Genomic DNA, 27,448 nt, shown 5'->3' with positions numbered 1-27,448 from the left:
AGCACCTCTGAGAATGATGACTCTCCATCCTCAGAGGAAGCACTGTGATGGTATTTGCTGCACACTCCACCAACACAGATACACTCACCTTAGTGGGTGCACGTTCTAGAGAAGGCTCGGGGTCACAATCTGGTGAGCACATCACAGACACGGGTCTACAGCTGGCAGAATAAGTGAGAGTCGAGGCCTCTGATACTCAGAGGACTGCTGGAGACTAGGCTCCTGCTGAGCTCCCACGCAGATGACAAGCCCCTGGACTCAACCATAAGAGAACTGTTGGAGATAGTGAGACAGGCAGGGGAATATCAGGCAGTGGTGCCAGAGGCCATGCACAGACTTGACCAAAAGGTGAAGAAGACGATCCACATTCTGTCCACTGTCATGGCTCCAGCATGCGAGCAGTTGGCTGCCTCCATTCAAAGGGTGGCGACTGCCTTGCAGGCCCAGACCCAGCAGAACACACAACGGCTGCCAGATATCTGCTCAGACCTTCACTCCATCGCTCTAGCCATGGATGCAATGCATCAGTGGCTTGACGAATGGAGGATGAGGTGGCTCAACCTCCCTCCAGGTGCCCCTTTTCTTCAAGGAGTCAGGAAGGTACAATCAGGCACCCACAGAGAGGGGGAGCGCCAGCCAGGCACCCCGGGCGGTGTCATCATAGGACACTCCAAGGGTGCCCTGCCGCTCTACAGCCCCTTTGCCTCCAGCAGGCTGAAAAGAGGGTGCACCTGCACCTGTGCAGGAGTCCTTCAGCAGGTTAGAACCCTGTAGGCTTTGGACCACCTGAGGATGTCTGCCAAAGTCATCACAGCCAACAGGGAACAGCAGTCAATAGCCTGCCTCCACCTCAGCTGTGGAAGTCAGGGCTGTTCTTAGGCATAGCAATAGAAAATGAAAGTTGAAGAAATTTTGAAGGCACATAGTGTCACTGGTGTCCAATCACTGTATATACTATACACAATGTAAATACATGTTCACTTGCACTGTGTTTAATGCTGTATTTATTGTATTCTCGTGATGCTGCTAGTTGTTGCCATGGTCATGGGGATTTAAGGGCCTTGCACTTTGTTCTCAATCAGATCCTGATGATCTGGTTCTACTGATACACCAGTTATTGTCTCATATCGTCAATAGTGTCATCACTGAGTATCCTGACATGAGTATGTTTCATCTTCGGCCGTCAGTCATGAACGTGCAGCTTAGGCACACATCAGGCAACACAGCAGGTATTGCTCACCCGGTTCTGAACTCTCTGAGAATGCTGTCTGCAGTGTTTGCAGCCAAGTCATTGCATGTCCTGCTGGTGTCCCAATGTGAGATATAAGGAGGATGTAAAAAGGCCTCAAGGAGAGCTAGACAGGATAAGTGAATGGCTAGGAATATGGGTGATGGAGTATGAGGGTCAAAAGCGTAAGGACCTAACTGTGATCTGAGGAGTAGCAAACAAAAGTTTTTCCTAGATATTAAGATAATGAGAAATATGAACAGCCAAATGAACCTAGCTGTCCTTGTTCAAAAGGACTTGTGAGCTAACAACATGTGCAGCCAGCAAGTTTGGAGGTAACTGGTTAGTTGCCCTTGATTGCAAGAAATATAGAGTGTAAGATTAAAGAGGTCTGGCAGCAGTTGATTGCAGCCTTGGTGAGACTTCACCAGGAGTATTGTGTGCACTGTTCATTTCCTTACTTAGGGAAGGATAGCCCTCCCATCACCAAGGTTCACCAGACTGATTCCAGGTACTGTGGGATTTTCCTGTCAGGTGAGAGTGAGGAGAATGGGCCTGTATTCTCAAGTGTATAGAGTACTGAGAGGCTATCTTTGTGAACTATAAAGACCTTTTACAGGACTCTGCAGGGTGGATGCAGGAGGGATGTTTCCCCTAGCTGGGGTGTCCAGAACAAGGGAACACCATCTCAGAGTAAGAGTTAGGCCATCTAAGACTGAGATGTGTAGGGATTTCAACACACAGGATTGTGAGTCTTTGTAAGTCTCCACTCCATAGGTCATTGGAGGCTCTATCATTGAGTATACTCAACTAATATATTGATAGCAAAAATAAAAATACCTGGAAAAACTTAGCAGGTCTGACAGCATCTGCAGAGAGGAACACAGTTAACATTTCAAGTCCATATGACTCTTCAACAGAACTAAGGAAAAATAGAAAAGAGGTGAAATATAAACTGGTTTAAGGGGTTGGGGGGCGGGGGGGGGTGGGGGGGGGGGGTGGGACAGGTAGAGCTGGATAGAGAGCCAGTGATAGGTGGAGATAACCAAAAAATGTCATAGACAAAAGGACAAAGAGGTGTTGAAGGTGGTGATATTATCTAAGGAATGTGATAATAGGTGACATTAAGGGTAGAAAGCAGGACGAGCAAGGTATAGATAGCCCTAGTGAGGGTGGGGTGGGGGGAAGGGATCGAAATAGGCTAAAAGGTAGAGATAAAACAATGGATGGAAATACATTTAAAAATAATGGAAATAGGTGGGAAAAGAAAAATCTATAAACATTTTTTTTATATATTTTATATTTATAATTTTTTCTTTTCCCACTTGTTTCCATTATTTTCAAATGTATTTCTATCCATTGTTTTAGCTCTACCTTTTAGCCTATTTCGATCCCTTTCCCCCACCCCACCCCCACTAGAGCTATCTGTACCTTGCTCGTCCTGCTTTCTACCCTTAATGTCACCTATTAGCACATTCCTTAGATAATATCACCACCTTCAACACCTCTTTGTCCTTTTGTCTATGACATCTTTTGGTTATCTCCACCTATCACTGGCTCTCTATCCAGCTCTCCCTGTCCCACCGCCCCCCTTAAACCAGCTTATATTTCACCTCTTTTCTATTTTTCTTTAGTTCTGTTGAAGAGTCATACGGACTCGAAACGTTCACTGTGTTCCTCTCCGCAGATGCTGTCAGACCTGCTGAGGATTAGCAAACAAAAGTCTTGGTATTTTTATTTTTGTTTTGGATTTCCAGCATCCGCAGTTTTTTGCTTTTATCTTAATATATCGATAGATTTGTAGCTAAAGACCCAGACCCTCGAGAATATAAACTGGTACATTGGTCCATCCTCCCCCACTACCCAAATCCCCGGGGAAGTGAAACCTCTGCCTCCTTCCCTGCATCCCTCTGTCCGTGCCCACTGTCCCACATTGGTCAACTTAAGTTGCCTTTAGCACAGGGTTTATTGCAGCTCCCAACCTTGCTGGGATCTCGATGTAATGAGACCCATGAGTCAGAGAGCAAGCCTGCTGCTGTGTGGACGTCACCTTGGAGAGGGGAACACACAATTGAACATGATTCTGATACAGTTGCCTCATGATTATTAGGGTCCCTTTAATCGGTCAATTGTGCTCACCATTAACGCCACCAACCCAAAATATTCCTCCTCCTACTTCAAAGGATTGCATTTTCAGAATGAATGCATTTTGACAAACACATTTTAAAAATTGTGGCACATTTTAGACGCGCTCCACCATCTTCCACCATCCCTCTGTCACCCACCAACCCACCTCCCTTGACCCACCCAATATAACCATCCCCACCCCGTTTTACCCTTGAACCTCCTCCCCCTGTTACCATGAACTAGATAAGCATCACACTCCACATGCCTTATCTCCCCTCGGAGCCTACATCCATTACAGTCCCCCTGCTCACCCTGACCCCTCCTGTTATCTTTGCCAACTGTTTCATCCATTTCATTAACCCCTCCATGAGACCATCTGCTACCCAACCATGACCCTGGACCAACCACCCTACCCCATCCCACTCACCCCCTTTCACTGTGACTGCCCAAGACCCCACTTTAGTCAGCACTGACCCCACCCTGTAGGACCATCTCTCTTCCACCAACCCTACCTGGAAACCTCCTCTCCCACCCAAACACAGGAACCCCACACCAAACATGCAAGGACCTTCCCTCCCTCCCATGTTCCTGCACCCTCCCTGTCTCCCTCCTTGACCCGGACAGTATGGCTTCCTTCCCCAGACACCATTTCTGCCCTGTAAAGTCTTAACTGCAAAAGTAACTTAACTTAATTGCAAAAGTTTATTCACTGACGGGAAGCATTTTTGGACTCTTGTGCTATAAAGCTTCCCCTCCCATCTTTCTTTCCAATTAAAGTAATACTCGGTCCAAATGGTCATTTGCATTGATTTTAAATCAGATTACTGGCTAGTATCTGGAGGCTATTATTAAAAATGCTTATTTTTTGTAAGAAACCCATTTTTCAGTTGTATTCATCAAGATGGACCAGGTTACCACTCTTAAATACATCAATTAATACATTTCAATGGAAAAAATATTAAGCGATTATGCTCACAAAGAAAGCTGATTATGTGAAGGTTACACTAAAAGAGAGGGAAGTTATAGACAGAATGGTAAAACGGTAATAGACAGAGAAGATGTACTAAAAAAGATTAGCATTACTGAAAATTGCTAAGCCACCCTGTCCAGACTGAATATGTCCTAGGTTGCTAAAAGAAGCAGAAGTTAGCCAATAAAGACATTGGTCACAATTTTTCAGTCCTCAGTGTAGACAGGAGTATTGGAGGTTTGCTAATGTTATACCACAATTCAAGAAACAGAAGAAGGAACAACCAGGTAACTACAGGACAGTTATCCTTCCACCAATGGTGGAGAAGTTATTGAAAACCATTATCAGGAACAAAATAAACTTTCATTTGTAAAGTTTTGGGTTAATCATGAGACCCAACATGGAATCATTAGAGGTGCATTGTGACTAACTTGATTGAGTTCCTTGATGAGACAACAGAGAACGGAAAAGTAGCACAGTGGATGTTGTTAATGTAATTTTTGGAAGGAATTCTATAAAGTGCCACATAGAGGAATTATTAAGAAGATTTAAGCCCATGGAATTAAGGGGAAGGTGTTAGAATGCATAAAAATTGGCTCAGTGACAAGAAGCAAAGGGTGGCGCTGGATAAATCATTTTCAGATTGGGAGGGGGTGGTTTATAGTGATGTTCCTCAAGGAGCAGTTTTGGCTTCTTTACTCTTTTCAATTTTTTTATAAATGAATTAGACTTGGGTGTTTGGAGCAGAAAGATAAAGATTGCAGATGATACCAAACTTGGCAAAATAGTGGATAGCGATGAGGATAGTTTGTGCTTTCATGATAACACATGCAGAATGGTGAAATGGGCAGAAGTAAGGCAAATGGAGTTCAATGCAGAAAAGTGCGGAATGGTGTACTTCTGGAAGGTTAATATAGAAACGCATGACCTGGAGTTTCCGTTCAATTATGCTTTTTTGGTGCAATACACCCAAAATCAGCAAAACCAGCAATAAAGAGTGCAGGATTTTAAACACAAATTGTATTCAGCACAAATCAAATTTCCCTAATTTTTTTTGTGCTGGAAGCAGGCCCTGCTCAAAAAAAATGGCTACGCTTCCAGGGCGTGTTAATTACCATTGTACATTTCTGCTAATTGCACTCATTTTTTATATTCATTCACGGGATGTGGGCTTCGTTGACTGGGCCAGCATTTATTGCCCATCCCTAGTTTCCCTTGAGAAGGTGGTCGTGAGCTGCCTTCTTGAACTGCTGCAGTCCATGTGATGCAGGTACATCCACAGTGCTGTTAGGATCCAGCGACAGTGAAGGAATGGCGATATATTTCCAAGTCAGGATGGTGCGTGGATTGGAGTGGAACTTCCAGGTGGTGGTTTTCCTACCTATCTGCTGCCCTTGTCCTTCTAGATGGTAGTGGCCATGGGTTTGGAAGGTGCTGTCTAAGGAGCCTTGGTGAATTCCTACAGTGCATCTTGTAGATCGTACACAATGCTGCTACTGTGCGTCGGTGGTGGAGGGAGTGAGTGTTTGTGGATGTGATGCCAATCAAGCAGGCTGCTTTGTCCTGGATGATGTCAAGATTCTTGAGTGTTGTGGGAGCTGCACTCATCCAGGCAAGTGGGGAGTATTCCATCAACTCCTGACTGGTGCCCTGTAGATGGTGGGTGGGCTTTGGGGAGTCAGGAGGTGAGTTACTCATCACAGAATTCCTACCCTCTGACCTGCTTTTGTAGCCACAGCATTTATATGGCTAGTCCAGTTCAGTTTCTGGTCAATGGTAACCTCTAGGATGTTGATATTGGGAAATTTAGTAATAGTAATGCCATTGAACATCAAGGGGCGATGGCTAGATTCTCTCTTGTTGGAGGTGGTCATTGCCTGGCACTTGTGTGGCACTAATGTTACTTGCCACTTGTCAGCCCAAGCCTTGATATTGTCCAGGTCTTGCTGCATTTGGACATGGACTGGGTCAGTATCTGAGGAGTCGCAAATTGTACTGAACATTGATGATTGCACAATGAACATCCCCGCTTCTGACCTTGTGATGGAAGGAAGGTCATTGATGAAGCAGCTGAAGATGGTTGGTCCAAGGACACTACCCTGAGGAACTGCTGCAGTGATCTCCTGGAGCTGAGATGACTGACCTCCAAGGACCACAACCATCTTCCTTTGTGCTAGGTATGACTCCAAACAGTGGACAGTTTTCCCCCTATTCCCATTGACTCCAGTTTTGCTAGGGCTCCTTGATGCCACACCCAGTCAAATGCGGCTTTGATGTCAAGGGCAGTCACTCTCACTTCACCTTTGGATTTAAGCTCTTTTGTCCATTTCATCCAAGGCTGTAACAAGGTCAGGAACCGAGTGGTTCTGGCGGAACCCAAACTGGGCGTCAGTGAGCAGATTATTGCTAAGCAAGCGCCACTTGAGAGCACTGTTGATGACCCCTTCCATCACTTTACTGATGATGGAGAGTAGACTGATGGGGCGGTAGTTGGCTAGGTTGGATTTGTCCTGCTTTTTGTGTACAGGACATACCTGGGCAATTTTCCACATAGCCAAGTAGATGTCAGTGTTGTAGCTGTACTGGAACAGCTTGGCTAGGGGTGCGGCAAGTTCTGGAGCCCAAGTCTTCAGTACTATTGATGCAATATTGTCAGAGTCCATAGCCTTTGCACTATCTAGTGCCTCCAGCCATTTCTTGATACCATGTGGAGTGAATCGAATTGGCTGAAGACTGAAATCTATGATGCTGGGGACCTCCGGAGGAGGCCAAGATGGATCATTCACTTGGCACTTCTGGCTGAAGTTTGTAGCAAATGCTTCAGCCTTGTCTTTTGCTCTGATGTGCTGGGTGGCCCCATCATTGAGGATAGGGATATTTGTAGAGCCTCGTCCTCCTGTGAGTTGTTTAATTGTCCACCACCGTTCATGACTGGATGTGACAGGACTTCAGATCTTTGATATGATCTGTTGGTTGTAGGATCACTTAGCTCTGTCTATTATTTGCTGCTTATGTTGTTTGGCATGGAAGCAGTCCTGTGTTATATCTTCACCAGGTTGACATGTCATTTTTAGGCATGCTTGTTGCAGCTTTTGGCATGCCCTCCTGCACTCTTCATTGGCTTGCTAGTAATGGTGGAGTGGGGGATTTGCCAGGCCATTAGGTTACAGGTTGTATTTGAGTATAATTCTGCTGCTGCTGATGGCCCTCAGTGCCTCATGGATGCCCAGTCTTGAGTTGCTAGATCCATTCAAAATCTAGCCCATTTAGCACAGTGGTGGTGCTACACAACAAGATGGAGGGTATCCTCATTCTGAAGGCAGGACTTCGTCTCCACAACAACTGGGTGGTGGTCACTCCTACTGATACTGGACAGGTGCATCTATAGCAGGCAGGTTGGTGCTGCCAAGCCACTCTTGGTGATGGACATTGAGGGCCCCCACCCAGAGTACATTCTGCGCCCTTGCCACCCTCAGTCTTCCTCCATGGAAGAGCAGTGATTCATCAGCCAATGTTGGTGGGGATAGGGGGGAGGCAGTTCATGGTAACCAGCAGGAGGTTTCCTTGCCCATGTTTGACCTGTTGCCATGACACTTCATGGGATCCAATATTGAGGACCCCCAGGGCAACACCTTCTCGGCTGTATGCCACTGTGCTGCCACTCTGCATTTTTTGAAAAATGCAGAGGTGATGGTGGTGTCTCGGACATGATCAGTAAGATATGATTCCATGAGGATAACTATGTCAGGCTGTTGCTTGACTAGTCTGTGAGACAGCTCTCCTAATTTTGGCACTAGCCCTCAGATGTCACTAAGGAGGACTTTGCAGAGTCGTGGTGCCTAGGTCAATGCTGGGTGGTCCCTCTGGTTTCATTCTGATTTTGAGACCTTGTTGCGGCTTGATACAACTGTGTGGCTTGCCATGCTACCATTTCAGAACTGGTCGGTAAGAGTCAACCACATTTCTGTGGGTCTGGAGTCACATGTAGGCCAGACCAGGTAAGGGTCTAAAGGACCAGATAGGTTTTTACACGGGTCATCTTAGATTTGTATTTCAGATTTTCTCCAGACATCTCCACACTTTTAATAAATTCAAATTCCACTATCTGCCGTGGTGAGATTCAAATCCAGGTTCCCAAAGCATTATGCTGGGTCCCTGGATTACTCAGCCAGCGACAATACCACTACACCATCGCCTTCATGGGATGCTCTAAGTGTTAGACTTTTGGGTGCAAGGACACTACTAGGCACGATTAAAAGCACTGGAATGCATTTGTTTAAATCTAACAAGAAACTGAATATTGTATTCCAATGTAACTAGCAAATCGTTCTGTATATTTTTAAAAAGTTATTTTGAGTAACTTAAAATTCAGTTACTCAAAGGTGTTGAATTGACACTGATTAAGAAATGATTATTTTTTGAAAAATCCAATTTTTGCTCTAATAATCCATCTTCACCAAGTTACCACTCTTAAATATGTTCAGGAATATCTTAAGGCAATTTAAAAAATATATACTAAGGTTTGAAACACTGCCCATTTGTACTGCTTCATGGCAGAATGTATATTCAGCAATATTCACCTTCTCAAGGACAATTAGGAATGGGCAACAAATGCTGACCTTGCCATTGATGCTCATAACCAATGGAAGAATGCTAAAAAATATGTAAATGAATTTGAGCAACAACCCAAGGAGGAAAAAACACTTATCAAAATGAACACAATTTTTAGAACAATTTGTGCCTAACGTAGCAATTCTACATCAGTAAACTATAACTAGCATGATTTTGAAACTTGCAGATGAGCGGAGAGAACTTGGTGTCCAGATGCACAAATCCTTAAAGGTTTCATGGCAAGTTGAAAATCTGGTTAAAAAAAACATATGGGTTACTTGGGTCTAAATAGAGGACCAGAATATACAAGAAAAGAGACCATGCTAGAACTTTAAAAAGCATTGGTTAGACCTCAGGTGGAGTTTTGTGGACAATTCTGGGCACCTTACTTCGAGTAGCTTAAAAAGGTTACAGAGGAGGTTTACCAGCATGCTACCAAAGATGATGGACTTATGAGGAAATGTTGGAAAAGTTCAGACTGTCCTCCTTGAATGGAGGAGGCTAGGAGGTGACCTAATTGAGCTTTTCAAGATGGTGAGATAATTTGATAGAGTAGATAGAGGAAAATTATTCCCTCTGGCGAGTGATCAATAGCTGGAGGTCATAGATTCAAAACCATGGGCAAAAGAGCTGGAGGGGCAGTAAGAAGATATTTTTTCACTCAGCGAGTTGTTGAGATCTGCAATGCTCTACCTGAAAAGGTGTTGGAAGCTGATTCCATAAATAATTTCAAAAGGGAATTGGACAGGTATTTTAGGATGAGGCACTTACAGGGTTACAAACAAAAAGCAGTGTTGTGGGAGACGAAACACAACCACCATTTCAAAGAGCCAGCAAGGCACAATATCATGAGTGGCCTCCTTCTGTGCTGTAAGTTTCTATGATTCTATGAACTGATTTCATTCAGATTGTGTTGCAGTTCACAATCTGAATTTACTTATGTAAACCATTATTTATGGAGGTTCTGACAGGAAGCAATATTGAGGCATCAATTCCAGAAGGCTCCTATTGTTATAATACTAATTTGGTGCCAAATTTAAGATGGGTATGCTGTGAATTTCATAATAAATTATTAATAACATTATATTTGTCAAAATGTTTAATAATGACTTATCTGCAAACTTAGGAAAAGGAGTCTGGGTTCAAAAAGGGAATACTTGTGGTTTGGAGGCAAACACAGAACAGTATAAGTGCAAAGTGTAACTTTAGGTATTTCAAACATATTCAGAAAGCACCTGATGCAAGGCTGATTTGATATGCCAGGTTAACAGAAGAAGGTGAAGTTCTGATATTGCAGCAAACTGAAGGCAAACATATTATGGGAATGTCAAATAGCGAACCAACAATAGCGGGACTTATGCAAGATATTAGGATTTGTACTAGAGTTCTTATTGGTTCTTTGAGAATATGGCCTGTTTGTACAGGTTCATATAAATGAATAAAATGATAAGTTTTAATATTGACTAAATTATCAGAATTTCAATAGTTGAAGATCCAGCATTGCCCCGCCATACAACAGCAGAGGAACACTCTTCGAGACATGTCACAAATGAAAACAAGTACAATGCAACATCAAGATTGGTTGGGGTGCGGGAAACCTCTAAAAGAATCAACCAATTATGAAAGAACTAGTCCAAAAATATATACAAGATTTTACAGCTTGTCATTAAATGAAAAGGAAGAAGAAGTCATATTAGGGCATTGAGAGGTTAATACCGACGTTGAGGTTTTATCCAAAAGTGTTTAGGATTTTTGCACTTGAAGAAGTAATATCTGAACGAATTGTATAAATCAAGACTGATGGTTTGAAAATGCTTTAAGCAGGAATTGCTCTAAACCATCACCTACAAAATAATAGTATTATTGTATTCTGGTATGAGTTATCATTTGGATTGTACCTGTCAAATCATGCACTTGGCCTGGCCAAATAAAAATTACGATTGTGGTGGTAACGTTGCATCCACTGAAGGATTATTTTCCGCAATATATATTTTATATATATATTATATATATGGACACAAAGACTCAAATGGCTTCCTTCTGTGCTTTAACCATTCTATGATTCCATGATCTCCAAATGATAAATTCAGTGATTTACAATCTCAGCAGGAATCCATAGTTGAAGGGAGATAGAGCTATCACACTGTAACTCTGACTTTCTGGTCCAAACTCCCTTTTACTGGAACTCACTGGTGACAATGTGGACATGCTAGGCAACTGACCACAAATGGGTGCCCTTGAAAGTGTGGCAGGTTCCTTTCCCTAATCCAGTCCTAATTAATGTACTCCCATTGCTGCTTCGACTGAAATTAACTAATTTAACACAAATCAGAGACTACCCTGGTAATTTCCTGGTTTGTATGGATAACTTTCTGGGGCAGAATTTGATGATGTTCTGTGGACAGGCTTGCAGGTGGGGACAGCCCGTAAAATTCTGCTGGCAACATTTCATGGGTGGCGTGGTTTACCATTCTGCCACTGATAAAGTCACCTTGAAACCTGCCCCTGCTTTGACGGGCTGCCCCATTACCATTTAGCACTCAGTGGACTGTTAAGTGGATGAGGATGAAAATTCCACCCCCACCTGGGGAGGAAGTCCAACCTCTGAGAGATGCTGGGCAATCAAATGGCCGGCAGCTGTCCGGTCTCAGCAGCGCCACTGGGAGCGGTGGCCACTTCTGGGACAGCATTCAGTCCCACGGAAGAAAAGCCAGGAGCCGGATGACAGGTAAGTTGCGGGGGTTCTCAGCAGGGGTGGGTGGGTGGGGCAAGGCCCAGAGTGGGGGAGGGAGTGAACCCATGAGGGAGGCACCACCCTCTTTCCTAAGCAAACTTACCTGCTGGGCTTTCCACCAGTCGCTGAACTCCTCCCCCTGCAAAAAATTGCAGCCAAGAAGGAAATGGCCTTTAAGTGACCATTAATTAGCAACTTAAGTGCCTCAATTAGTACAAGGTCAAGCAGGTCGTCTGAAGCCTTGCCCTTCATCAGGTTAAATCACGGCCAGGGCAGGGACAGGTGGGTCGGCAATAGGAAAGGCACTCCCAAAAACTCCGGTAAAATTCTGTTCCATGGGTGCCTTTCCCGCCTGCCCTTGCAACAATTGAGGTCCTTAAGTGGACAATTAATGGCACTTTCCACCCAGGCACAATTTTTCAGCAGACAAGGGGATGTCAGCGATGGATGGAAAGCTCGGCAGGTAATCCTGCTTGGGCCTTGGACAGGAAATGGGGGTGCGGTTTCTCCTTCATGGCCCCGTTTCTCTGGCCGGAGTTCCCCTGCCAGGATCTGACCCTTCTGGTTGGTTCCCCCCACCCCCATATTTCTGCACTCCAGCCCCCAACCCCCTCGTACCATCTCCCTCCTCTGCTGGTCACCTTCTTTTCTCTTGGCCCTGTCAAGAAATGCTCCAGGCCTCAGCTCAGTATAGTATGGAGGGCAGTGCGGTTGGAAGTGCTTGCCTTTGGATGAAGAATTAAACCAAAGTCCTGTCTGCCTTCTCATGCACTGACAACAATTTTTACATCTATTTAAAAGCAAGCAGTGAGTGAAATTATAAATGTTAAAACTAATGGTATTGATGCTGGTTCCTAAATTACACTGTGGGTTAATGCAACAGCTGTAATGAGTTCTGACAGCTCAGGGCTGTATTCAAAGAAGAGCAGGATGGTTTCCCCAGTGTCCTAACCAATATTTATTCCTTAACTAGCACCACTAAAAGAGATTATCTGGTCATTATCAAAATGCTGTTCGTGGGACCTTGCTGTGCACAAATTGGCCGCTGCCTTTCTTATACTACAACAATAACTGCAATTCAAATATATACATTGGCTGTAAAGCCAACTGGGAACTTCTGGGGTCATGAAAGACACTGCATCAGCACAAGTCCTTTCTTTACAGCCAAATTAAATCCTTAATGGAATTTGAGAGCCAGCATGAAACCCACACAGGTTTGCTTTTGCTTGTTTGTAAATGAATGTAAAAACTGCTGACAGTTCAAACATGGACATACAAATTTTTGTGCTTGAAATCTTGTCCTTGGGTATTTCAGCTTTTGTGTCTTGGATTACTCTGATAGCGAGTCCCAGCTTCACAAGCCTTTGGGTATGTCTACCCTTCCCATGAGATCTAGAAAAGCTTTTGGTAGTGAACAGCAAACTCTGGTTGAAAAATTGGATTGTACAGTGTCTGATTTTCACGTGGTGCTGAAGTATCTATTGGAGCCTGAGGCATATGGGCTTTCTTTCCACATTGGATTTGCACTACAGGCCAAATTGGTTAGGACGTACTCCAATTGGTGGTAGGGAAGCTTTGAGAAACAATTATTTGGGGTAGAATTAATAGTCACATGGAAAAATATGGGTTGATTAGCAAAAGCCAGCATGAATCTCTTATGGGAAAAATGTGTTTAACTAACCTCCTAGAGTTTTTTGAAGAGGTAACAGAGAGGATAGATTAGGGTATTGCTGTTTATGTGGTGTACATGGACTCCCAAAAGGCATTTGATACCATGCCACACAACAGGCTTGTGAGAAAAGTTATAGCTCATGGATTAAAAAGGACAGTAGCAATGTGGATACAAAATTGGTTGAGTAATAGGAAACAGGAAGGAATGGTTAATGGAAATTTTTTGGGCTGGAGGAAGGTTTGTAGTAGAGTTCCCCAGGGGTCAGTATTGGGACACCTGCTTTTCCTGATATATATTAATGATCTAGATCTTGGTGTGCAGGGGACAATTTCAAAGTTTGCGGATGATACAAAACTTGGAAGCATTGAAAACTGTGAGGAGGACAGTGTAGAACTTCAAAAGGACATAAACAAGCTGGTGGAGAGGGCAGATAGGTGGCAGATGAAGTTCAATACAGAGAAATGTGAGCTGATTCATTTTCATAGGAAGCACACAGAGACACAATATAAAATAAGGGGTACAACTCTAAAGGGTGTGCAGGAGCAGAGGGTTCTGGATGTTTATGTGCATAAGTCATTAAAAGTAGCAGGGCAGGTGGAGAGAGCAGCTAATAAATTATCTTTATTAATGGGGCTTTATTAATGGGGCTTTAGCGTACAAGAGTAAGGAAGTTATGCTGAACTTGTATAGGACATTATTTAGACCTCAGCTGGAGTACTGTGTACAGATTTGGGCATCACACTTTAGGAAGGATGTGAACGCATTGGAAAGAGTGCAGAAGAGGTTTACAAAAATAGTTCCAGGGATGAGAAATTTCAGTTTTGAAGATAGATTGGAGAAGTTGAGACTGTTCTCCTTGGGGAGGAGAAGGCTAAGTGGAGATTTGATAGGGGTGTTCAAAATCATGAGGGGGCTAGACAGAGTAGATAAGGAGAAACTGTTCCCACTCGTAAAAGGATCGCGAAAGAGAGGACACAGATTTAAAGTGATTTGCAAAAGAAGCAAATGTGATATAAGAAAAAACTTTTTCAAACAGCGGGTGGTTCATGTCTGGAATGCACTGCCTGCAATTGTGGTGGAGGCAGGTTCAATCGAAGCATTCAAGAGGGCATTAGATGATTATTTTAATAGAAACAATGTGCAGGGTTTTGGGGAAAAAGCAGGAGAATGGCACTGTGTCATAATGCTCCTTCTGAGAGCTGGTGCAGGCAAAATGGGCCGAATGGCCTCCTTCAGCATCATAATAATTCTGTAATTCTGTGCTTGTCCAGGGTGCCCACCTGAAACAGGTAATATAGGCTCACTGCCTATGCAAATCTGGGGCCTAAAGCCTATTTCAGGCCCTTTTTCAAAATTGGTTCATGCCTTAACACAAATGATGAACAAGTGAATAATCTAATGGTGATGTAATAGTTAGATTTCCTGATAGAAATTATTTTGTCTAATTGTTTGAGCGGATAAAATAATAAATGACTGCAGGCCCAAAATTTTGATTGCGTCTTAATCGGATATCCTTTCTCAAAGGACTCCAGCTCAGTACAGCCATATAAGGCCTCAGCAGAACTCTCGCCAGCTGAGATCTGGTGAGAATTCCATCAAGGATCTTAGAAGGACCCCAGAAACCTTCCAGACACAGATAATCAATCCTGGAGGGGATCAATTACTTTTGTTATGCTGGTAAATGGCTCCCTTAAGAACAGAATTTTTTAAAAAAACATTCCTCCATCTTCAGCCCAAGAAGGACCTTGGGGTTATTTTAGTGAGTGGCCGCAGGCTGTTCAAGATACAACAATAGTTCACAGCCATAACTCCTTGAGCTAGATCTTTCTCTTTTCAGCAGTAGTTATTTCTGCAGTGCTGTGTTCTCTTGAAGCATAGTTACCCATTGGGTGTAGTAGGTTGATTAGATATTTTTCTGTTGCCATGGTAGAGGCTAGAAGAGGCGGTGTGGCGCATCAGGTTTTAATGAGTCTCATGGCAGTAATTTTCATAATTGGTGTGGAAGTATTACAGTGTGGTGAAAAAAATCATATCCAATGAATGTTATACAGCTGGTAGAAAGATCAAAACTTCTGTACAAAAGAGAATACTACTTGCTTTTAATGTTTTAATGACTGCAGATAAGTCATAAGAATTGATTCAATATAGGCACCAACTAACCATAAAATACAATTGAGATATCTGTTATAAAAAAATAAATTGTAATTCCTTTCACTGTGCGTGTTATTTATAATATATTCAGCTGACAAGTTAATCTTAGTTTATCTGTCACTCTTGCTATTTATTCTGATTTTCATCTTCTTGGAGGTACCAGACGTCATTTACTCTTGGGTAACTGATTTTCCTGGTATTGTTTTCTATTGAGTAAATACGAAATAAGTATTTTTTGCAGCTATGGCATTATTTGTTTTCAGGTTTTGTTGAGAAGTATGCCCAGTACGACAACAATGATATGAAGACCTTGCAAAAAAATTATGTTCAGCTCTATTTTGGCACTATTCTGAATTGGCAAGCGTATTTATTTAAATGGCAGAGCTAAACGTCGACAGGTAAGCAAGTTATTGAAAAGCTCAGTCATGTATCATCAGTGGCCTTTAATTACATTTTAATCACTATTTTTATCAAATTAAACCACTTACTAACACAACAACCTGGTTAAAATTGAAGAAAATGCATGCATGGCAGAAAATTTATTTATGCTACTTATAATTAAAAAATAACATGTCAAATCTGGTCTTTTATTGTGAAAAATGCACATGGTAAATATACAACATATTAGGTACTAATAGCTCCTCTACGTCATTGTTCACACCATGTTGGATGATATGCTGTTTTTGAACACTGCCATTATCTAAGAAATTAAGAAAATTTTTTTATGTAATGCAGCAGATCTCCTGTGCTGTTGTTCACAGCTAAATTGGAGCATAGTTATTTGGTTCAGCTGCTCACCTTCCCGATCTCTTTAAGGCCACTGCTCATGTATTCCCTACAGAGGAATGGTCTAAATAGGTCCATTAGAGACTAATCGTTGTTGTTATAAGTTCCTGTAGAATGTCAGCTGCTTGGTTCCTCCCCTTGTTATCTCAACAACTTCATCAGTTTATCTATCTCAAGGTCATAAAAACAGCAGGAAAATACCTATTTTCTCTGTTAGTGCACTTTTTAAATGATTATTCAGTTGTGATTTGTTATTTTCACATACAACATATCAGGCAGGACTTTTCGCCATGGTGGGTGGACTTGAGGTGGATAAACAGAATAAACTGAGTTCTTGGTGGTTATCACCACAAATTTGCTGCAGAAAATCTGTAAATGAAATGCCCTCATAAAAAAGACCCGGGGCTGGATATTCCCCTTTGAAGCGGGAAGTGGAAGTTGGGAGATTGCCTGACAAAGTGATCCTGCCTCCTGCCCAGCTTGCCTGCCCATGCTGTTTTCATGGTGGGTTGGCAGGGATGGGCTGGAGTCAGAGCTGCTGTCTCCTAAAGCTGGCCTGAAGTAGAAACAGAGGTGGGCGGATGCCAAGCCGGGTAGGTTAAAAGGCCTGCCTCTATTCACTAGAATATTGGTCCGGTTCTGTAGATGACTGTTAGCCCTCTAACCCTCACCCCTGACCTAAAAATAATTATCCTATTAAGAGATCATAAACCTGTCAAAATAACAAAAAGTCATGCAAAAACCATTCAAAAAACCGTTATATTCTTAGGAGCTCATTAAACTGTCAATATAAATAAACTCTGTGTGACCAAACCCTGCTAAGCTGAATCCATTAGTGGGTTGGAGCTCAGCCAAGCATCCATAATGAGATTCCATTGCACACCTGTGTTAACAAAACCTCCAGAGCGGAATGTATTAATGCCTTTGATGTCATTCAAAGAGCACAACCAGCTGTTCAACCTTTGAACAGGTGCCTGAGCTTCAATCAAAGAGCTCAGCTATCTGTTCAGACTTTGAAACAGTGGAACAGTGTCTGAGCTGTCATTCAATGAAAAGAATAAAGTACAGGGGCAATTGACACAAGTAAAATCTGAACTTTAGTATTGTTCAATGCAGAAAAGCACTTTATCAAGTGGATAACATACTCTAATTCATCTGGACATTTTCCATTTTCACAACTGGTCAATTTAATGGTCACTTACCTTTTAAGAACAAAGCTGTATAATCAATCACTGCATTAAAAACATATTTAACTTATCATATAGCATCACATTAAGACAAATGAAGTTGGCAACACCTTTTGAACTTACCTGTCAAAAGGTTCCCGACTCCAGAATAGAGATCCCCGATGGTTCACAACACCTCTGAGCTGGCGTGAACCATATTGTCTTCAGAACAATATCCATCAAAATTTCGAGGAGTCTGAAATACCCACTCTCTCATAGAGATGTCAACGTTGGGACTGCTAAATGTGGCTTTGTGATCCATACCCTTATCCAATGTCTTCAAAGTTGCTGGTGACAGGACTGGGATTGGGAATCTCATAACTGCATCCCACCTGTCATTTTTGAAGTCTGTCCAATGCAGGTTGGTCTTACATTAAGCCAGAAAATCTGACTCCTATGCCCCCTTAACGTCCACCTGGAATCTTATCTTCTTCATGTAAATGCATGTCTAGGAGACGTGGCTAATCCCACTGACGCATTTCTCCTAACTTTCACCTTAAACACTTTCTAAATGCTTACCAACACAATATAATCATTCATGGGAGCAGCAAGAAGATATCCCTGAAATGAATACCATGTTGAAGCCATATTATGTGTTGCTACTGAAGACTTGTATTACTCTGTCTGCAGTTTGACCTTTTTAGTATGTGTGAGCTCCATAGAATCACAGAATGGTTACAGTACAAAAGAGGGTCATTCAGCCTGCTGTATTCATGCCGGCTCTCTGCAAGAGAAACTCAGCTAGACCCACTCCACAGTCTTTTCCCCATTGCCCATCCAATGCGTTCTCTTCAGGTGCTTATCCAATTCTCTTTTGAAAGCCATAATTAAATCTGCCTCCACCACACCCTCAGATTCCAGATTCGAACCACTTGCCGTGTAAAAAAGGTTTTCTTCATCTCACCATTGGTTTTTCTGCCAATCACCATAATTCATTGACTTATGGTTCTCAACCCTACTGGTAATTGGAACAGTTTATCTCTATCTATTCTGTACAGACTCCTCATGATTATGAATTCCTCTGTCAAATCTCTTCTCTAAGGAGAACAACCCCCGCTTCTCCAATCTATTCAGGTAACTGAAGCTCCTCATCCCTGGAACCAATCTTATAAATCTTTCCTTTACCCTCTCTTAGGCTGTCACATCCTTCCCAAACTGTGGTGCTCAAAATTGGATACAAGTTAGTTGATCCAAACCAATGTTTTGTAAAGGTTCATCATAACATCCTTGATTTTGTACTGTATACTTCTTATAAAGCCCAGGATCCTCTGTGCCTTTTAAACCACTTTCTCAACCTGCCCTGCAATCTTCAATGATTTAGGTACATATACCTCCAGGTATATATTCTCTGTTCCTGCACCCATTTGAGAATTGTACTCTTTATTTTATATTGCTAGTCCTTATTCTTCCTCCCAAGATGTATCACTTTACTGCATTAAATTTCATCTGTCTCATGCCTGCCCATTCCTCCAGCCTGTCTATGTTTGCTTGAAGTCTATCACTATTCTATGCACAGTTCATATTTGTGTCATCTGCAAATTTTAAACTTGTGCACTGTACAACCAAGTCTAAGGCATTAATATATCTCAAGAAAATCAGTGGTCCTAGTACCACCCCTGGGAAACCCCATTGTACATCTTCTCCAGTCCAAAAAACAGCATTCACCACTTCTCTGTTTCCTTTCACTAAGCTAAATTGGCATCTGTGCTGCCACTGTCGCTGTTATTCTTTAGGCTTCAACTTTGCTTTCAAGCCATTTATGTGACATTTTATCAATTGTCTTTTGGAAGTCTAGCTACACTACACCAACCACATTACCCTCAACAATCCTCTCTGTCACCTCATCAAAAAACTCAATCAGGTTAGTCAAACATAATTTTCCTTAAACAAATTCGTGCTGAATTTTCTTAATTAATCCACACATGTCCAAGTGACTGTTTATTTTGTCCCAATTTATCATTTCAAGTCAGAAATTTTACTTCTAATTTCATTCATGGGTTCTCAAAGTGCTGTATGCCATTGTTAGCATGGAACAATGGAAATACCTTTAACTTCTAACATGAAAAGGACATGATATAAGCTGGATTAGAGGCTTTAAAAATCAGGCCCACAGTAGATAACTTTTCCTATTCTAATAACCACTCACCAGGGCCCTCTAACCAAGAAAATACCACTTCACCTTGTCAGACTATATGTCTCTCCCAATTCTTTGCAGGGGTTATTAGGGAAATACATCAATTATTGACAGAAGATCTGCAGCCCACCTCTGCCAGGAGAACAACATTGTATATACCAGTCAATATCAGTACTGCCTTAAATTTTGTTGCATCTGGATCCTTCCAGGCAGCAGCAAGTCACTTTACCACATGGGTCAGGTAGCTATTTACCACTGCATCAAGAAAGTCACTTTTAGTCTATTCAGAAGGGATGCATAATTCCTACCCTTCCCAATTAATGTAGAAAAACAAAAAGCAAGATCTTTGCAGTCCTACAGATGAACAGGATTCTCAAAAGTTCAAGGAACAATTGATGGAATGCATATGCCACTAAAATTCCCCATGTGACACCCTCTCATTAATGGGAAAGGATTTCATTCTATTAATTCCCAGCTACAGTGAAATACCAGAAAACTTAGCCCACACCTCAATACCACATACTCATAAAGCTGCCATAATGCACATAAGTGCAAAAAATAAGGTTAAAAAAAATTAACTTCAGCCAGAATTGCTGAGTGGATGATCCATCTTGGCCTTCTCCAGAGGTCCCCATCACCACAGATGCCAACTTGATTCACTCCACATGATATGAAGGAACAGCTGAGAGAACTAGATACAGCAAAGGCTAGAGACCCGAACAACATCCCAGCTGTAGTGCTGAACACCTGTGCTCCAAAACTAGCCGCACTCCTAGCCAAGTTGTTATAGTACAGCTACAACACTGACATCTACTGGACCATATGGAAACTTGCCCAGGTGTGAACTATGCACAAAATCAGGACAAATCTAACCTTAGTCATTACCACCTTATTAGCTTCCTCTCAATTGATAGAAGGCGTCAACAGTCCTATCAAGGAGCACTTACTTACCAATAATCTGCTCACCAATACTCAATGTGGACACAGCCAGGGCCACTTGGCTCCACTTTTCATTATAGCCTTGGTCCAAAAACAGACATTGGAGCTGAATTCCAGAGCTGAGATGAAAGTGAGTGCTCCTGACATCAAGGCAGAATTTGACTGAACCCCATTAAAACTGATCTCGATGGGAATCAGAGGGAAATGCCTCTACTGGCTGGAGTAATACATGGCACAAGGAAAGATGGATGTGGTTGTTGGAGGCCAATTATGTCAGCCCAAGGCATCTCTGCTGGTGTTCCTTAGGGTGGCATACTAGGCTCAATTATCTTCAGTTATTTCATCAATGATCTTTCCATAATCGTACGGCTAAAAGTGAAAATGTTCACTGTTCATTGGAAACCCTCAGCTCCATTCACAATTGCTCAGATAATAACAAAAGCAAAAATACTAAAGATGCTGGAAATCTGAAATAAAACAAAAAAATGCTGGAAATACTCAGCAAGTCTAGTAACATCTGTGGAGAGAGATTCAAAGATAAAAGTTTTTGTGCAGCAAGGCCAAAGGGGGTGGAAATAGGAAAATGAAAGAAACAAAGGGTGTGCAACTTCTCTATTTTTTTTTCTTTTGCTTTTTGATTGCAGCTCTCAGGATCCTGCCATTCACACCTCCTCTAGGCATATATTCTGTTTATTTACTTGTCCCATTACCATTTGCTTTGGCCATGCACGATGAAACCTTTTATCATTTCATCTCCCCTGCCTACCACCCTGCCACAGACCTTCCTTTTCATCCTTTGTCTCACTCTCCCCGCTCATCCCCACCCCTTTCACATGCTCAGGTTATATTTTTAACTTTTCCCAGTTCTGTTGAAAGGTCACAAACTTAAAACATTAACTCTCCTTCTCTCTCCACTGATGTTGCCAGGCCTGCTGAGTATTTCCATCATTTCCTTTTTTGGACAGATAATGAAGCAGTGCATGTCCACATGCAGCAACATAGTGCACTATAGCAACTTGCCAAAGCTTCTTATACAGCAGTTTCCAAATCCGTGACCTCTACCACCTAGAATGACAAGGTCAGCAGTAGCATGGGAACACCACCACCTGCAAGTTCTCCCTCCAAATCACACACACAGTAGCACTATAGGAGTGCTTTTGCCACAAGGGCTTCAGCAATTCAAGAGAGTGACTCGCCATCATTTTCTCAAGGGTGTTTTGGGATGGTAATAAATGCTGGCCTTTCAAGCAATGCCCACATCCCATGAACAAGTAAAAAAAACCTGATAGTGCTTAAAAGATCATTGGCATGACTCACAGCACATGACAAGATATCACCCACCATATGTGCACCTACCTGGCATGTTGCACCTACCTGGCAATGGCTATGAGTAAATGTCTTCACAGAGTACAGGGTCAGCAGTGAGTCAGATGCAGAGTTGTGCCATCTGCTATAAGGGCACCTGCTGGCATGCAGCACAGGGCTGGCAAAGCAAGTGACAGAATCGGTCTGCTGGAGCCCCCAGGCTGCACAGAAGCATTCCTTTCCTTCATTTTTATGTGGTGCTTCATAGTGTCCTGTTCTTCAGCCTTGGCAAAGCTGCTAATGATTTCAGATGCTTTACTGAGCCTTTCTGAAAGGTTTCAGAATTTTTGATTTCCCATCATGACACTCCTTTTTCTCAATCCTTTTAAACTTCATGCACAGGTATTTTTTACTCTCATAATTGTTTTTGCTCCTTTATTTGTTCACAGGATGTGGGTGTCGCTGGCTAGGCCAGCATTTATTGCCCATTCCTAGTTGCCCTTGAGAAGGGGTGGTGAACTGCCTTCTTGAACCGCTGCTGTCCATGTGATGTGGGTATCCTTATGGTACTGTTAGAGAGAGATTGTGTGCTCTTTTTACTTTCCTTTGGCCTGCACATAGCCTTATGAATAACCATGAAGATAAACCAGCTCAGAAAGTGTGATTGCTATTAGCAAATTATCATTCAGATGGGACTAGCACCCTGTCTTAATCTTTTCAACATGACTTTACCAGTAGAAGAAATTGGCCCTGGAGTGTGGCTATTCAATGTGTGACTTTGAAAGTTTGAAGTGATGTGTTGCATCTTTAGTTAAAAGAACATCAAAGGCGCAAAGAAAAGCAGAGGAAAATCGGATAAACTGGGCAATCACAAAATTGAAAACTTCTCAATTACACATTCCTTCAAAAACTCATCCAGTTCTGCCGTATGCCTTTCTATAGTATTTGGTTACATCACCTTCCCAAGGCAGCCTGTACCACACATTCAGCATATTTTGTGTATAAAACTTAAATCTAAAGAAACAAGAGGTATGGCTAGAGGAGGGTGTGTATAACAGAATCCTGAATAGTCACTACGTGTAAGTGAAGAAAAGGAAATAGGGGAAGTGCAGATCTTTTCTTCATTTACTTGTTTGACTACCACTCCATCCACAATTGGCTCTTTCTCTTTAACTTATTATTGGGTTTCAATGTGTATGCTCCTTTAAGATCCTTGAATGCTGGAATAATATCTCCCTGAGCCTCTTTTTTTCCAGGGTAAATCCCAGACTCTTCAACTTTATCCGGAAGAGTTTTTTTTCCAGCAAATGGATTGTGGACTCTTATTTGATCCTGTACTTTCCATATTCTAATACCTAGATTTACTATTATTTTCAATTAAAACATAACAGGGGTCATTTTAACTGAGCAATGTTGTAAAATGGGTGATGTGGGATTAGCATCCCATTTTACACCATGCCCAAATTTCTTTTCCACTGATGTCAATTGAAGGAAAGGTCAGGCAGGGACATAAGGAGCAATCAATTCAATATCACTCGTTTTACATAATTGGATAGATATAAAATTGCTCGCAGCATGTCACCTTATACCTATTATTGCTTAATAAAAAACTAATACCGCTTAGGAATGGTTATTGCAAAAAATGCAATAAAACGTAAAACAAGCTTCTAGAAAAAAAGTACTTAACCTAGGTATCAGTTTGATTGCCTTTTCTTGCACTGCCTCCAATGGCTGGTTGTTATTGTGGTAGAATAGTGACCAGAATTGTAGACAATATTCCAGCTGTGGCCATACCAGTGTCTTGTATAATTATCACAATCTGGGATTTGTACCGTCTGCCTCTGATAGTATGTTTCGCGATCCAGTTAACTTTTGCTGCTGCTGCACATCGCACTGTTAATTTCAGTGAACTATTCACAAAAACTTGCATTCCTCTCCTGTGTTGTGTCCTTTAGCCTGATCCATTTAGTTTATATTACCACTTTTTTTCCCCTTCCCTAGTCTCATTAACTTGTATTTGTTGAAATTAAATGCCATCTGCCACTCATCAGCCTACCTTCCCAACCTATCCAGATCTCCATGTATTTCATTTGCCAGTTCTCCGTCATTTAAACTCTCCTCTGCAATTTGGCATCTTTCACAAACATAAACAGCTTTGTTTCTGCCCTTAGCTCAAAGCTGTAAATAGGACTGGGCCCAGCACTGATCACTGTTGCACCTCCCCAGTGACCCCTTTCTATGTCAATTTTGCTCCATTTACAACCATCTTTTGCCTTCTCCCGTGTAACCAATTTGGAGGCCACTTTAGAAACTTACTTCTTATCCCATTTATGCCATTAATTTTGCACACTTAAATTCACACCATTATCTAGTGCGCCTGATCTGTCTGGAAAAATGGTGGGCACCTTATCGGCTTGGGTGCCTTTTAGTTGCCAAGGACAACTGCCTAAAATAGGCTTTAGGCTATTTAAATATGAAAATCAAAATCATATGCTGGCTCCCCATGACAACTGGCTGATTCCCACAAACCTCAATTGGTGAGCTGCAGTGGGACATATATTTGGCACCTGCAGCTTGCTGGTAGCCTTTAACTGAGGCACAGACCACAGTACAAGGAACAGTTGTTTCTCTGACTCTGTGTCTGTTTTAGGCTCCACTGAATTTCTCCACTGTCATTTTAGTAATGAACTCCAGGAAATAGGTTGAGCAAGACTTCCCTCTCATTTTCCACACTAACTCTCTCGAACCACAACTATTTAGATGGGTCATTATTGAATTGCATCAAGCCATCAGAGCACTGATATTTGGCCCAATTAGTCATTACCTGCTCCACACAAGCCTCCTCCTACTCCCTTTATCTAGCCCCATCAACATCCCCTTTTATTATTTTCTCCGTCATGTGCTTGTCTAGCTTTCACTTAAATGCATTTATGCGATTTGTCTTGACTACTCCACTCTGGAAAAATAAGTTTCTCCTGAATTCTCAATTGGATTTATTAATGACTATCTTATATTTATAGCCCCTAGTTTTTGATTCCTCCACATGTGGAAAACAACTTCTCTGCTCTATCAAACGTTTCCACCTTCCAAAGACTTCACAGCCTTCTCTTTTCTGGAGAAAAGAGGCCCAGCCTGTTCAGTCTTTCCAGATCATATAATCTCTCATTTCTGGTATCATCCTTGTAAATCTTTTTTGTGCTTAAATTCATTTATATATATCCTTCAAATAAAATGAAGACTAGAACTGTGCAGAGTAGTCCAAAACTGTGCACCACTTTTGTGATGCATTCTTCTATGTTACTTGCAACAGAGGATAGGCTCACTGGCCTGTGTAGTATTCAATGGTTTTATTAATCTATGTTTGATTATGCTACTCATCTCTGATCTACATTGACTGTACTTGATTGCTTAAGCTTGTGGGTGGAACTGAAGAGTTAAATAACTGACACAACACAGAAAGTTCCAGAAAGATCTGGGATCTGGGCTGAGACCATGTGAATATAGAAAACCCTGTAAGTTCTGAGATATCTGTAAATACTGTAAATATGCTGTTGTATATTTAAAACAGATGTCATCCCTACATTGAGTTAAAGCTGAGATCTAAGATATACAGCAAACTGGTGAATACACAACAGAAGTGACGATAAGGAAAGTTAAAAAAAAGTTTAACTTTACCAGCTCCAGACCCATTTCTTCAATCATCGGGAAATCCTCCCATTTCCTGGGAGCGATGCATTTTGGGTGTCAAGACCTACTTGCTTGCTACAGGAATGGACAGTCAGGATGTAGCAATGATCCATAAGAAAGCAATACTCAAACATTGTCTTGGAGCAGAAGGCCAGCGAATATTCAAGCAGCTCACGTTTGGTACGGCAGTAGGTGCTCTATAAAAATACTTCGGACCAAAGAATAGTGGGATGGTTGAAAGGTATACATTCCATCAGAGATCCCAAAGAAATTGTGAGCCCATCAAACAATATGTGGCAGCGTTACAGCAATTGGCTTCTACATGTAGATTTGGTACACTAGCCAATGAAGTAATTTGTGACCAAATAACTGAAAAGACTTTAACTCCTTGAATCAGGGAATCTCTCCTCATGGGGGACAATGATTTAATCTTGGAAAAAGCCACAATGTTGGCAGTCTAACTTGAATCTGCCATGATAGATTCTAAGACATTACACAGCAATGCATCTTTAGAATCAGAGTTGCAGACACAAGCTTGTCCAACCAGCTCAAGAGAGAGGGTTACGTACATGGAGACCTCAAGAATCTCATCAACACGTGCCTCATCATTGTTGGCTTAAAGGGGGAAAATATGTAGTTTTCAATGCTTTGATTGATCTATGTTTAATTATGTTAGTTGTTTCTCTGATCTATTTTAACTGTACCTGATTGCTTAAGCCTGTGGGTGGGAGCTAGATAGTTAAGTAATTGACACCATACAGAAAGTTCCAGAAAGATCTGGGCTGAGACCATGTGTGTGTAGAAAGTCCTGTAAGTTCTGAGATATTTGGAAGTGCAGTAAATAAAACTGTTTTAGATTTAGAACTGGTGTCATTTCTGCATTGTTCTGAGATAAATCAGACATCTATGATATACAGCAAACTGGTGAATACACAACAGTCCATAGTTCTTTGGATCATCTGTGGAGAACATTAACTATCTGAGGCTTCTCCAGCCATTTAATGAGGTACAGCTGCAGATAAGTCTAACCTCCTCCCCTTCACATTTAATATCAGTATCATCATTGAGCCCCCTGCCATCAACATCCAGGTGGATTATCATTGACCAGGACTTAACTAAATCAGGTACATGAATACTGTGGCTACAAAAGGTCAGAAATTGGGTATCCTGCACTGAGTCACACACTTCCTGACTCTCCTAAGACTTCATTCCACCAACTAAGCACAAGTCAGTAGTGTGCTAGAATTCTCCACACTTTCCTGGATGAGTGCAGCTCCAACAATACTCAAGAAGCTTGACACCATCCAGGATAAAGCAGCCCACTTGAGTGGCACCCCATCCACTACCATTAACATTCACTCCCTTCACCACTGGTGCACCTTGATTGCATTTTGTAACATATACAAGATGTATCAAGGCAACGCACCAAGGATTCTTCAGCAGCACCTTCCAAACCCATGACTCCTTCTATGAGGGCAGTAGGTGCACGGGAATGCCATTACCTCTATGCTTCCTTCCAAGTCACACATCATTCTGTTTGGAAATATTCCTTTACCTGTTCCTTCATCGTCACTAGGTCAGAATCTTGGAACTCCCTAAAGGTACTGTGGGAGTAGATTCATCACATGGACTGCAACTCAATACCACCTTCTCAAGGACAATTAAGGATGGCAATAAAGGCTTGCTAGCTATCCTATTCCCACCCTTTTATGTATGATCCTGGGGCAATCTGCTACAATACAGGTGCTATATAAGTGTATATGGTTATTATGCTGTGTTTGCCACAATTTATTCATTCTATTTGGGTAAAATGCACTGAAAGTAAACCAAAGTCAACTGACACTTGTAACTTTTATTGATTGTTATAGATGGTCACAC

The sequence above is a fragment of the Carcharodon carcharias genome, chromosome 17, assembly GCF_017639515.1.
Source record: "Carcharodon carcharias isolate sCarCar2 chromosome 17, sCarCar2.pri, whole genome shotgun sequence".
Classification (NCBI taxonomy): domain Eukaryota; kingdom Metazoa; phylum Chordata; class Chondrichthyes; order Lamniformes; family Lamnidae; genus Carcharodon; species Carcharodon carcharias.
Note: the sequence above shows the minus strand (reverse complement) of the source record.